Source organism: Balaenoptera physalus, assembly GCF_965194825.1.
Source record: "Balaenoptera physalus genome assembly, chromosome: 3".
Lineage (NCBI taxonomy): Eukaryota > Metazoa > Chordata > Mammalia > Artiodactyla > Balaenopteridae > Balaenoptera > Balaenoptera physalus.
The window spans coordinates 90,413,155-90,425,393 of record NC_138890.1 but is presented as its reverse complement, the minus strand read 5'-3'; the positions used below and the strand labels follow the sequence as shown (position 1 = coordinate 90,425,393).

General features: G+C 36.1%; 1 pseudogene across 1 annotated transcript; it reads right to left on the bottom strand.

The window, feature by feature from the left end:
* Nucleotides 1-995: 995 nt before the first annotated feature.
* Nucleotides 996-2,793, bottom strand: LOC309659013 (alpha-aminoadipic semialdehyde dehydrogenase pseudogene; annotated as a pseudogene). Its single transcript has one exon. The product of its transcript is annotated as an alpha-aminoadipic semialdehyde dehydrogenase pseudogene (transcript).
* Between the last annotated feature and the right edge of the window lie 9,446 nt (nt 2,794-12,239).

The window sequence follows — 12,239 nt, the reverse complement described above, 5'->3', positions numbered from 1 at the left end:
AGAAGACCTAAATAGACATTTCTCCAAAGAAGATATACAGATGGCCTACAGACACATGAAAGAATGCTCAACATCATTAATCATTAGAGAAATGCAAATCAAAACTACAATGAGATATCATCTCACACCGGTCAGAATGGCCATCATCAAAAAATCTAGAAACAGTAAATGCTGGAGAGGGTGTGGAGGAAAGGGAACACTCTTGCACTGTTGGTGGGAATGTAAATTGATACAGCCACTATGGAGAACAGTATGGAGGTTCCTTAAAAAACTACAAATAGAACTACCATACGACCCAGCAATCCCACTACTGGGCATATACCCTGAGAAAACCATAGGTCAAAAAGAGTCATGTACCAAAATGTTCATTGCAGCTCTATTTACAATAGCCAGGACATGGAAGCAATCTAAATGTCCATCGACAGATGAATGGATAAAGAAGATGTGGCACATATATACAATGGAATATTACTCAGCCATAAAAAGAAATGAAATGGAGGTATTTGTAATGAGGTGGATGGAGTTAGAGTCTGTCATACAGAGTGAAGTAAGTCAGAAAGAGAAAAACAAATACAGTATGCTAACACATATATACGGAATCTAAGGGGAAAAAAAAAAAAAAAAAAAAAGGCCATGAAGAACCTAGTGGCAAGACGGGAATAAAGACACAGACCTACTAGAGAATGGACTTGAGGATATGGGGAGGGGGTGGGGTGAGATGTGACAGGGTAAGAGAGTGTCATGGACATATATACACTACCAAATGTAAAATAGATAACTAGTGGGAAGCAGCCGCATAGCACAGGGAGATCAGCTCGGTGCTTTGTGACCACCTAGAGGGATGGGATGGGGAGGGTGGGAGGGAGGGAGATGCAAGAGGGAAGAGAAATGGGAACATATTGTATATGTATAACTGATTCACTTTGTTATAAAGCAGAAGCTAACACACCATTGTAAGGCAATTATACTTCAATAAAGATGTTAAAAAAAAAAAATCCATCTAATCTATCTTTTATTACTTAAGGCTATGTCATGAAAATTTTTATTTTTTAAAAAAGTCTCTTGATTTAGGCTTCAGAAGCATAAGGGATTAACCACTGTCAAATTCAAAATGATCCATTTATTCAAGACAAATAGTAATTTTCTTTGTCTTCTTCAGAAGAAAGAGATGCAACAATGCCTGAAACACTTGAAATGTCAATTGAAAGCAACTTTACTGAAACTTGATTCCTTGGGCCAGAGGCAGGTCCTTACTGTAGTTGATGGTACAAGTAGATCTTCTCATGTACTGTTTCCAGGCATCACTACCAGACTCCCTACCACCGCCAGTGTGCTTCTCTCCTCCAAATGCACCTCCAATCTCAGCCCCACTCGTTGGAATGTTGACGTTTACAATGCCACAGTCTGATCCTTTTGGGCCAAGCCAGCGAAAGATTCTGCCGAAATCCTTGGTAAAGATGCTACTTGAAAGTCCCTGTTTTACTTCATTATTCCATGCAAAGACCTCGTCTTCATTCTTGAATTTAAAGACATAAAGAATTGGGGCAAAAGTCTCTGTGTGTACAATGGACGCGTTGTGGTCAAGGCCTGTCACAATTGTCAGTTCTACATAATTTCCAGGGCGATCCATAACCTTGCCACCATAGACCACGGTGCCACCTTCTTTCTTTGCTTCCTCCACTGCTCCAAGAAACATGCTCACTGCCTGTTTGGTGTGGAGTGGCCCATAGAGAACATTAGAGTCCCACGGGTTCCCAACACGGATCTGTACATAGGCCTTTTTAAGTCTATTAACAACTTCATCATGAATGCTTTCATGTAAAAACAGGCGCCTCGCTGTGGTACACCTCTGGCCGGCTGTCCCCACGGCTGCAAAGAGAGCTGAGGGAACGACTAAGCTGAGGTCTGAATCCTCAAAAGCTATAATTGTATTGTTTCCTCCGAGTTCTAATAAACTTCTCCCAAAACTCTCCTGCACCGTAAGAGCCACTTGTTTTCCCACCTGAGTGCTCCCAGTGAAGGACAGCAGGTTCATTCGCTCATCTTTGGCCATGGCTGTGCCAGTATCCGCTCCACCACAAGTCAAGGAACAAATAGCACCAGGCAGCTTGTTGTCCTCCAGAACCTTGACTATTACCTTTGTGACAGCTACACTAATGAGGGAAGTTGTTGGAGCTCCTTTCCAAAGGCAGGCATTCCCACAGATCATGGCGATGGCGTTGTTCCAGCCATACACCGCCACAGGGAAGTTGAACGCAGTTATGATTCCAACCAGGCCTACAGGATTCCACTGTTCAATGAGCGCATGGCCAGGTCTTTCAGAAGGCAGGATGGGTCCTCCAATCATCCGAGATAAGCCAACAGCATAATCACAAATATCCATGTACTCTTCAACTTCTCCCACACCTTCCACTAAGATCTTCCCCATCTCCAAAGACACCAAGCTTCCTAGTACTTGGATCTTCTCCCGCAAGGCATCACCAATCTGTCTCACTACTTCTCCTCGCTTTGGAGCAGGAATCATATGCATTAAGTTTGAAGGAATATAAAAGATATTAACAGTTGTAATTTCTGGGAAATGGAATCATAAGAGACTTTCATTCTCCACATTTTGTATGTGGATATTTGCCATTTTTACGATACCTGCACAATCTGCCCAGATTCTCCATGCTTCTCTTGCTTTCTTTACGGTTTCTTCATAGTCAGCCATGCTGGCCTGTCGGACTCTCGCTATCGGCTCATTGTTAGCAGGACAATAGGTGGTCATAACATGCAGAGCAGACCGGGAACACGCCACACACCGAACCAGGGAGGCGCACTCCAATTTAATTATTGTACAAGCTTTTGTAATTGACTCATATGCTCAATATTTCAAGCAAATGCAACCATTTTTGAATCTCACAAGAAGTGCTTGTTGGTTGTTGACATTAAGCACATGTGACAACTCATTAGAAAAAGAAATATACGCAAGAAAACTTTGCAAAGTTAGTGACTCAGTGCACTGACCGACTTGAAATTTTAAATTAACTAGTTTCAATTTTTCCTGCAGTATTAGTACTGTAGGCTATTGTAGCTATTTCCATTTTTCACCCTTATCATAATATGAATCACCAAGCATTTTCCCCCAGCTTATACATTTTCCTGAGAATATCTGAGATAAATATCCAAGTCATTATGCTTTTACAAAAAAATACACAAATATCAAAATAATGGACTCTAGAATTATGAATCATCTAGCTATTAGAAGCCAGACTGCCTCATATCAGTTATGTCTCTCCTCCCTTTTTTCTTGAAATAATCGTTTAATAACTGGAGGGGCATTGTTCTAAATCAGCTGATTCATCTTCCAAGTTTCAAGCTAGAGCATACACAAAAAAGTTATTTAATGTTGAGTACAGATAGACAAATTGATTTATTATGTTCATAAACAGGTTTTAGCATTAATTATCTCAATAGTCTGCACATACAGACCTTGGCCTCATAGGCAGGTTGACACTGTCAGTTCAACCTTGACTTTTTTTCCTCCACTCTGAAGAGAGCAATAATATTTTTAAAATAAATAACTAAAAATACAATCACACTAAAAAAAATTTTTAAGTAATAATAATAAAAAAAATTTGTGCCCCCCAAATAGCTTTAAAAGCAGAGAATGAATCTGTGGGCCTTTGCAGATTCAAGGAGAGAAACAAGGAAGGGCATCATTAACCTGCCCTGTTAGCCCGTGAAAGAATGCTAACAAAACTGTCCATTGCACGAGGCAACCTTTGAATAAAACTGTGACTCTTCAGAGGTTGGAAGCTCAAAGGACTTCTGGCCGGACATGGGCTGTGCTGATCACCAGATCTGTGTTGGGGTCTAGGTCAAGATCCCAGGGCAGGGAAAAACACCCCAAAACTAGAGGGAAGGAAGTAATCAGTTTGGGAATGGGGGAAGGCTGGCAGGCAGGCAGGAAAGACAGCTCAGTCATGGTAAATTTAGGAAGCCCTAGTGATTAGCACTAAGAAAAAGAACAACAAAACAAATAGATGAGAGACTCAGTCACTACCAATAAAGTAAAGTTTTTTAAATTTCAAAATGACTAGAATAGAAAGTCTTTGAATTCCTTCTAAAAATAGTTTTATCTTTAAAAAACAATAATGAAATCAAGCACAGATGAAGAAAAAATACAACCAATTAGAAATTTAAGACAAAAGTATTTATTGAATTTTTTTAAACCTCTGTATTATCACAAAGAGATATTCAATTAATTTGAAGATAGGACTAACCAATCCACTCAGAATGCAGCACCAAAAAACAGATTGATATGGTCCACCAAATGGATATGGAAGATAAGCCATATTTAAAGAGATAATACCTGAGAATTTTCCAAGATTTAAGATGCAAAAAAGTGTAAATAAAAATAGGTCCAACCTAAGTACAGCATGGTGAAATTGCAGAACAATAAATATAAAGAGAAAATATTAACAGCTGAGCAAGAAAAGACAGATAACTTTTTAAAAAGAATGAAAGTTGACATAGACATTACCTGAAAAAGTACTTTACTTTAAATGGTTAAATATTCCTTCCAGTTTTTCAGTTAAGTTTTATGCATACCCTACAGACATTCTATATGTTATTGGAGCCAGTTTTGTTTTGATTTTATAGCTAATAAATGTAGAATAGCACTGGTATCTTTACAAAAATAAACAAACTTTTTACAACAGGTAAAATAAAGTTTAATATAGAATGTAGAATCCTCTCCATCGAAGTTAATAATATTTTGAATCGATCACTAAACTGTGGTCATTAGAAACCACACCTGCCCCCCCCCAAAAAAAAATAGCCTGGAAGGCACAGCAGTCTTAAGGTGTGCTGCTGTGATGTAAAATTAATCATCTTCTTGTCACCTGTGAGCTGATGATTTCCTAATATAAGCCCAAACATGGACTATATTATAGCTACAGCCTAGTAACAGTATAGATATAAGTGAGAAAGTATTTCCAACCAAAGACTGAATATTTAGATGTGTACAAATTTGGGGGGTGGAGAGACTCTTCCACGTAGGTAATGCTCCAGTTTTAAAGTGTTTTTTTTTTTTAAATCGTGGTAGATCTTTCTTCCTCCAAATGTGGAACTTGTAACCATGAATGAACATATCCTTCAGCTGGTAATAAATATTTCACAATTTTTTCTGTAACATAGGATAACTGTAATTAAATTAATCCTCTTGACAAAACTACCCACTAATCAACGGTTTCTTAGTGTGATTAATTATAAAAGTAACTTTATTGGAGGGAGGGAGGAGGAGTTATTGTTTAATGGGTATAGAGTTTCAGTTTGGGATGATGAAAAAGTTCTGGAGATGTATAATTACATGACAATGTGAATGTACTTAATGTCACTGAAGCGTACACATAAAAATGGTTAAAATGGCAAATTTTAGGCTATGTGTATTTTACCACAATAAAAAAAAAAACTTTGGGGAAAATGTAACTTTATCAATGTTTTAGAAGAATAAGGAAATCAGTGGTGCCAACTGTATTCAAAGAAATGAGTGTTCATCATCATGCATAAAAATTAGGGTGAGAATTGTCTTACCAAGTTCCTGGTTCATGACTGTCCTAATTGATATTTTTAGCCATGTCACTTTTTCAGTCTGTGTGGACTTCTCCAACAGGAAATTTAGCTCAGATCAGTACATGTCACCAGTCTTCCTACAGCTCTAGCTCATCTGACCCAAGTGAAACTAAAAACTGCCCTGTCATTTATTTTAACCTTTGAGTTTGAGGCAATTCTGAGAACTTCTCTCACAGCAATTGCCTGTTCCTCCTGGGTACCATTCTACAGCTAGGCTTAATCATAGAATTCTAGGGTTGAGGAACCTTAAAAAGTACTGTGACCTTTCCACGTTGGGCACATCCACTCAAAAACCATCCTAACAAAACACTATAGATTGTGTTGTCTTTCAGAGCTCTCTCTCTCATAAATCCATCCATCAGGAATTGTTCTCCTTCTAGAAACGTGAACTTCAGATCTAAATCTGTCAGACCTTGTATTAAGGCACATTTCTTCTTGCACTTGCTAAAATGGAATGGGGGTGAAAGTTGATTACTTTTTGTATTAATTTTTTACATCCAGTTTTTGAAGGCCATTATTAAATTGATATCAGATCCAAACTGTCTCTTGTACAGCTAAATAACTCTCATCCTTTGAACTTCAACATAGAAGATTGGATTTCTATTCTTACAAAGTCTGTGACCATTTTCTTTTTCTTTTCCAAATTCCTCCTATTTCTGTGAGTTATAGAGGGAAGAACACTCAAGTAAGATAATTATTTTAATAATTTCTGCATTTTCTTACATTTTAGGACCATGCTAATTTTTTTTATGCGAGAGATTCTACTACAGACTTAAATATAGCTTAAGATTAATTGTGCCTCTCAGATGACTACTACCACACTTATTGTCAATATTTACATTTGCCAATCATTTCTATTATTTGTATCAATTATATTGAGCCAGACTTTTAATATTAGCAATCATGTTTTTCAAGCTGATACCAAATAACTTTTAAATGTAACACTGATCTCAGAGGAGAAGCTGGGCATTTTTGTTGTTTGTTTGCTTTGCTTTTTAAATCGAGGTATAGTTGATTTACCAATTATATTAGTTTCAAGTGTACAAAATAGTGATTCATTATTTTTGTAGATTATGTACTCCATTTAAAGTTATTATAAAATATTGTCATTATTCCCTGAACTGAAAAATATATCCTTGTAGCATATTTATTTTATACATAGTAGTTTGTACCTCTTAATCCCCAACCCCTAACTTGCCCCTCCACCCTTCCATATCCCTACTGGTAACCACTAGTTTATTTTCTGTGTCTGTGAGTCTATTTCTGTTTTGTTATATCCATTTGTTTTATTTTTTAGATTCCACACATAAGTGATAACATATAGTATTTTTTTTCTCTGGCTGACTTATTTCACTGAGCATAATTCCCTCCAAGTTCATCCATGTTGTTGCAAATTCCATTGTGTGTGTATGCATTCACACACACACATACATGAACACCACATCTTTATCCATTATTAGTTGATGGACATTAAGGTTGCTTAAATATGTTGGCTATTGTAAATAATGCTTCTATGAACATTGGGGTACATGTATCTTTTCAAATTAGTGTTTTCGTTTTCTTTGGATATATACCCAGGAATGGAACTGCTGGATCATATTGTAGTTCTATTTTTAGTTTTCTAAGAAACCTCCATACTGTTCTCCACAGTGGCTTCACCAATTTACATTCCCACCAACAGTGCACTAGAGTTTCCTTTTCTCCACATCCTTGTCAACATTTGTTATTTGTAGACTTTTCGATGATAGCCTTTCTGACAGGTGTGAGGTGATATTTCATTGTGGTTTTGCTTTACATTTCTTTGATGATTAGTGATGTTGAGCATCTTTTCATGTGCCTGTTAGTCATCTGTATATCTTCTTTGGAGAAGTGTCTATTCAGGTCTTCTGCCTATTTTTTAATGGGGTTGTTTGATATTGAGTTGTATGAGCTGTTTATATATTTTGGATATTAACCCTTTATTAGACATATCACTAGCAAATATTTTCTCCCATTCAGCAGGTTGTCTTTTTGTTTTGTTGCGGTTTCCTTTGCTGTGCAAAAATTTTTAAGTTTTGTTAGGTCCCATTTGTTTAATATTGCTTGTTTTCTTTTCCTTAGGAGACAGATCCAAAAACTATTGCTGTGATTGATATTAAAGAATACCTGTGTCTTCTGGGAGTTTTATGGTTTCCAATCTTACATTTAGGTCTTGAGTCCATTCTGAGTTTATTTTTGTACATGGTGTGAAAAAATGTTCTCATTTCATTCTTTTACATGTAGCTGTCCAGTTTTCCCAGCATAACTTATTGAAGAGACTGTCTTCTCTGCATTGTCTATTCTTGCCTCTTCTGTCATAAATTAATTGACCATGGGTGCATGGGTTTATTTCTGGGCTCTCTATTTTGTTCCATTGGTTGTGTCTGTTTTTGTGCCAGTACCATACTTTTTTGATTACTGTAGCTTTGTAGTATAGTCAAAAGTAGGATACCTCCAGCTTTGTTCTTTTTTCTCAGGATTGTTTTGGCCATTCAGGGTATTTTGTGGTTCCATATAAATTTTAGGGTTATTTGTTCTAGTTCTATGAAAAATGTCCTGGGTATTTTGATAGGGATTGCATCAAATCTGTAGATTGTTTTTGGTAGTATGGACATTTTAACAATATTAATTCATCCAGTCCATGAACATGGGATATCTTTCCATTTATTGTACTGTCATCAGTTTTCTTCATCAGTGTCTTATAATTTTCAGAGTATAGGTCTTTCCCTTCCTTGGTGAAGTTTATTTCTATGTATTTTATTCTTTTTGTTGTAATTGTAAATGGAATTCTTTTCTTGAATTCTTTTTCTGATAGTTTATTATTAGTGTACAGAAAAGTAACAGATTTTTGTATATTAATCTTGTATCCTGCAACTTTACTGAATTCATTTATTAGTTCTAATAGTGTTTTGATGGAGACTTTAGAGTTTTCTATATGTAATATCATGTCATCTGCAAATAATGACATTTTTACTTTCCCTTCCAATTTAGATGCCTCTTATTTCTTTTTCTTGTCTAGCTGCTGTGGCTAGGGCCTCCAGTACTATGTTAAATAGTAGTGGCAAGAGTGGGCATCTTTGTCAAGTTCCTGATTTTAAAGGAAAAGCTTGCAGCTTCTCACCATTGAGTATGATGTTAGCTGTGGGTTTGTCACAAATGGTCTTTATTATGTTGAGATATCTTCTCTCTTTACCCACTTTGATAAGAGTTTTTATTGTAAATGGATGTTAAATTTTGTTGAATTCTTTTTCTGTATCTATATAGATGATCATGTGATTTTTATCCTTCCTTTTGTTAATGTAGTATATCACATTGGTTGATTTGTGGATATTGACTCATCCTTGAATCCCTGGGATAAATTCCACTTGATCATGGTGTATGGTCCTTTTTATACATTGTTGAATTCAGTTTTCTAATATTTTGTTCAGGATTTTTGCATCTATATTTATCACAGATATTGGCCTGTTATATATATTTTTTGTAGTGTTTTTGTCTGGTTTTGGTATCAGGGTAATGATAGCCTCATAGAATGAATTTGAGAGTGTTCCCTCGTCTTCACTGTTTGGAATAGTTTGAGAAGGATAGGTATTAGCTCTTTTTTAAATGTTTGGTAGAATTTCTCTGTAAAGCCATCTGGTCCTGGGAGTTTTTTTTTTTTTTAATTACAAATTCAATTTCACTACTAGTGATCAGTCTGTTCAGGTTGTCTATTTCTTCCTGATTCAGTTTTGGAAGGTTGTATGTTTCTAGAAATTCATCCATTTCTTCTAGGTTTTTCAATTGTGGGCATATAACTGTTCATAGTACTCTCTTATGAATTTTTGTCTCTGTGGTATCAGTTGCTATTTCTCCTCTTTTAATATTTCATGTTTGGGGGGGGGTAGTCCCCTCTTGTTTTTCTTGATGAGCTTGGCTAAAGGCTTATCAATTTTATTTATCTTTTCAAAACAAAAACAGCTGTTGGTTTCATTGATCTTTTTTTTGGTCTCTATTTTATTTATTTTCTTTCTAATCTCTATTATTTCCCTCCTTCTGCTGATTTTGAACTTTGTTCTTCTTTTTCTAATTTCTTTTTTTAATTAATTAATTTATTTTATTTTAATTTTGGCTGCATTGGGTCTTCATTGCTGCGTGCAGGCTTTCTTTAGTTGTGGCTAGCAGGGGCTACTCTTCGTTGTGGTGAGTGGGCTTCTCATTGCAGTGGCTTCTCTTGTTGCAGAGCATGGGCTCCAGGCACACAGGTTCAGTAGTTCTGGCTTGCAGGCTCTAGAGCACAGGCTCAGTAGTTGTGGTGCACAGGCTTAGTTGCTCCGCGGCATGTAGGATCTTCCCGGACCAGGGCTCGAACCCGTGTCCCCTGCATTGGCAGGTGGATTCTTAACCACTGCGCCACCAAGGAAGCCCTCTAATTTCTTTAGATGGTAGGTTAGGTTGTTTATTTGAGATTTTTCTTGTTTCTTGTGTAGGCCTATATTGCTACAAACTTCCCTCCTGGGACTGCTTTTGCTACGCCCCATAGATTTTGGAAAGTTGTGTTATTTTCATTTGTCTCAAGGTATTTTCTGATTTCCTCTTTGATTTCTTTGTTGACTCATTGGATTTTTAGTAGCATGTTGTTTAGTCTCCACATGTTTGTGTTTTTCCCATTTTTTTCTTCCTGTAATTGATTTCTAATTTCATACCATTGTAATTGGAAAAAATGCTTGATATAATTTATGGCCTCTTAAATTTGTTGAGACTTGTTTTGTGGCCTAGCATGTGATCTATCCTAGAGAATGTTCCATGGGCAGTTGAAGAGAATGTGTGTTCTGCTGGGTTTAGATGGAATGTACTATAGATATCTATTAAGTCCAACTGACCTAAATAGCCATTTGAGTCTGCTGTTTCTTTATTGATTTTCTGTCTGGATGATCTGTCCATTGATGTTTGTGGAGTGTTAAAGTCCCCCACTATTATTGTTTTGTTGTCTATTTCTCCATTTAAGTCTGTAAATATTTGCTTTGTATATTCAGGTGCTCCTATATTAGGTGCATGTATGTTAAGGTGTGTCATATTTTCTTGTATTGATCCCTTTATCATTATATAATACCTTTTTTTGTCTTTTGCTATAGACTTTGTTTTTTTTGTCTTTTGCTATAGACTTCGTTTTACAGTCGATTTTGTCTGACATGAATATTGTTACCCTCACTTTCTTGCTGTTTCCATTTGCATGAAATATCTTTTTCCATCCTCTCACTTTCAGTCTGTGTGTGCCTTTACCTCTGAAGTGAGTCTCTTGTAAGCAGCATACAGATGAGTCTTGTTTTTTAACCCAATCACCTACCCTATGTCTTTTGATTGTAGCCTTTTGTCCATTGACATTTAAAATGATTATTAATGTGCTTGTGTGCTTTTCTCTCTAGTTTTTGTGAATCTGTTATAGGTTTTTGATTTGTGGTTACCATGGGATTCCACATATATGTTGGCCTATAGCTATATCTACTTTTTAAAAATTGGTAGTCATTTAAGTTTAAACACATTCTAAAAGATGTACATATTTTTACTCTCCTCGCCCACGTTTTGTGTTTTTGATGTCATATTTTACCTCTTCATGTTTATCCCTTCATTGTTTATTGTATTGATAATTATAGTTGATTCTATAATTTTTTCTCTTTTAATCTTTGTACTAGCTTATTTAAGTGATTGCACCATAGCCCTTACTACATATTTGCCTTTACTAGTGGGATTTTTCCTTTCCTCTAGGTTTGACTCCTTGTTGTAGCCTTTTCTTTTCCAATTAGAGGAGACCTTTTAACATTTCTTTTAGGTAGGTTTACTATTGTTGAACTCTTTTAGCTTTTGCTTGTCTGAGAAATTCTTTATCTCCTTTAATTCTAAATGATAACCTTGCTGGATAGAATGTCCAGGCTTGCAAGTTTTTCCCTTTCAGCACTTTTAATATACCATGCCACTCCCTTCTTGCCTGCAAAGTTTCTGCAAAAAAATCAGCTGATAGCCTTGTGGGAGTTCCCTTCCATGTGACTCATTTGTTTTTCTTTTGCTTCCTTTAGAATTCTCTCATTATCTTTAACTTTTGCCTTTTTCATTACTGTGTGTCTTGGTTTGGTTCTGTTTGGGTTCATCTGGTTTGGGACCCTCTGTGCTTCTTTTATCTGGATATCTGTTTTCTTTATCTTGTTTGGGAAGTTGTCAGCCATAATTTCATCCAATACCTTTTCTATCCCTTTCTCTCTCTCTCTTCTCCTTCTGGGATCCCTGTAATACGAATGTTGTTATACTCGATATTGTTACAAAATGTCCCTTAAAATTCTCATTTTTAATTTTTTTTTAAATTTTTCTGTTCTGAATGGGTGATTTCCACTGTTCTATCTTCCAGATCACTTATGCATCTTTCTGCATCACTTAATCTGCTGTCAATTCCTTCTAGTCTGTTTTCCATTTCAGTTGTTGTATTCTTTAGTTCTGACTAGTTCTTTTTTATATTTTCTAGTTCCCTGTTAAAATTCTCACTGTGTTCATCTAGTCTTTACCTAATTCAGTTATCATTCGTATTACTAATGATTTGAACTCTTTATCTGGTAAATCATTTATTTCTCTTTCGTTAA